The sequence below is a fragment of the Priapulus caudatus genome, unplaced genomic scaffold (assembly GCF_000485595.1).
Source record: "Priapulus caudatus unplaced genomic scaffold, Priapulus_caudatus-5.0.1 Scaffold10, whole genome shotgun sequence".
NCBI classification, from domain to species: Eukaryota; Metazoa; Priapulida; class Priapulimorpha; order Priapulimorphida; family Priapulidae; genus Priapulus; species Priapulus caudatus.
This window is the reverse complement of record NW_014577071.1, coordinates 610,942-613,527: the sequence shown is the minus strand read 5'-3', so window position 1 is coordinate 613,527 and position 2,586 is coordinate 610,942. Positions and strand designations below refer to the sequence as shown.

Here is a 2,586-nt window from a genome sequence, read left to right as displayed (position 1 = left end):
GGGAATAATCTAGAACTAGTAGTATTTGCTCGCAGCGTCGGACGTCGTCACATGTAGATTCAAGGCCGCGCGCGCTAACGGACCTTGGCGCACAGTATAACTAAATCGCTCTTCTCTCTCTCTCTCGCTGCTCTCTCTCTTCTCTCTCTCTCTCTCTCGCTCTCTCTCTCTCTCTCTCCTCACTCTCTCTCTCTCTCCCTCTCTCTCGTCTCTCTCTCTCTCTCTGCTCTTTCTCGCTCTCGCTCTCTCGCTCTCTCTCTCTCTCTCTCTCTCGCTCTCTTCTCTCTCGTCTCCTCCTCTCTCTCTCTCTCTCTCTCTCGCTCTTTCTCTCTCTCGCTTCTCTCTCTCTCTCTCTCTCTATATATATTATATAGATATGTATATAGTAGATAGTGAGCTATAGATGTGATCTACTTTTGATGTACATACTTAGGAAAAGATACGAGTATATGTAAATAAATAAATAAATAAGATAAATAAATATATTATATATAGCGCTATATAACATATATATATAAAGATATATAGTATATCATATATATATATATATATATAGCCTATATATATTTATGGATTTATTTATTGATTTATTTAATTACATAGATCGTATAGTTTTTCTACGTATCGTACATAAAAAGTATTGGACATGGTATGCTCGGAATCTGCTATCTATGGTGTTCGCCTCGCTCGTTGAGTATGCTGCGGTGGGAGTACATCAGCAAGGCGTCCGCTAACGCGACGAAAGACACAGGCGGCCGCCATGGCAAAGAAGAAGTCGTGCGTACGGACATCCACCGTCGGCCTACCAAACGCCCATCACGCGGAACCGCAGCAAATATCTGGACGGAGTGTGGCTGCAAGTAAGTATAGGCGTAGGTATAGTGGGCACGTCGGTCGAGCTCTTACGTCGATATTTATTCGAGAATTGGTCGCTCGCAAATGAACGATATCGCATATTATATATATATATATACTATATTATATATAATATAGAGTGTGTGTGTGGTGCTGTGTGTGTGTGTGTTGTGGACCTCGTGTGTGTCGTGTGTGTTGTATGGCGCAGAGTGGGTGTAGCGTCCATTGTGTGTGTGGTGGTCTGTGGTGTGCGTGTGTGCGCGCGCGAGTGCGCAGTGCGTGTGTGCTTGACCTGGTGTATGTGTGTGTGTGTGTGTGCAGTGTGTGTGTATGTGTGTGTGCGTGTGTGCGTGTGCGCCGTATTTTTTCCTCGTGACCTCTTTTTCGATGCTACATACGAACAGTGAGAGAACCGTCTGACTATACCGTAAACTCCAATGTCATTAATCGTCCATATAATTATAATATTCAGTCTATTAGTCGCATTTCAGTCATATTTAATCGCAAAATTTCATAAACCTCAGCTGCAATTGCGCGTTCGCAATGTGCACATTGATTTTGATATCGTCTACACTAAGGGTAATGTAAAAATCGCGACGTCGATGGAAAATTACCCGTATATGGATCACAAATGCACACACGCCCTCACAATGATGTTGTGCAAGCTGCAAGTGACGTCATATCGAAAACCTATATCGTATACTGCTTTATATACTGTATACTACGTTGTAGTTGCGTGCCTATAATCTTCCCCAACTTTTTAGTTGCTGCTATATATATATATATATTATATATAATATATTGCATTCTTCCGTCACCATTTCTAATATTCAATGCATTTTCCACCGTCCCCGTGGCGTGAAACAAGCCGGTCTAAGCAATATTGGAACTCATACCAAAATACCACTACTATATAAACTACCGATTACGAACTGAACTTGGCATCAATTTTTTCAGAATTTTTGTATCGGTTTCTAACGAGATTAACAGCATTAAAATATAGTTTTAAAATAAAGTTTACTGCCATGTTGTATTGCGCCCACGCAATATTTAAATTAGCGTTGGTCACGTCAATATACGGTCACGTGACGGGCGAACGATGTCAATTACCCACGGGTCGTCATTCACTAAAAATTAGCTCGTGACATGTTTACGTAACTTACAAATCTTCTCGAAATTAAATTTACATAATAAATTCATTTAGCCACGCGACGTATATTCAAGTATGCATTTGAGAGATGCGAACGGAAAATACGGCGATGGGATGGCATTTGCATAACAACGAAATCGTTGCATAATTTTGGCCCACCCTCGGGAAGAGTAAGAAGAACGACGAGACGATAAAGGTCCGGCTAGCATTTCGCTCCTGTTCGTATCAAACGCCGATATCCTTCGAATGAAAATGACTGCAAACTGAAACACAAGACACTGAGGCTTTACTGTTAAACTAGCCGCATACAAATATCTATTAGCGCATGAGAGAGAGAGATTGCGGTCTCTGTACGGGCTTTGCTGTCTATAATACACCAGCTGTGTATACGCGTTACGTGTTTCATAGAAATATATAGGAACAATATAGGGACATATATGGACATATAGGGACATAAAGGACATATAGAAACACACACACACACACACACACACACACACACACACACACACACACACACACACACACACACACACACACACACACATATATATATATATATATATATATATATATATATA

At 41.0% G+C, this 2,586-nt stretch overlaps 1 protein-coding gene across 1 annotated transcript in view; it reads left to right on the top strand.

The window, feature by feature from the left end:
- LOC106806914 (gamma-aminobutyric acid receptor subunit beta-like) overlaps positions 1 to 2,586 on the top strand; it is a 68,550-nt gene that overhangs the window by 58,622 nt on the left and 7,342 nt on the right. The gene's annotated exons all lie outside the window — the stretch shown is intronic.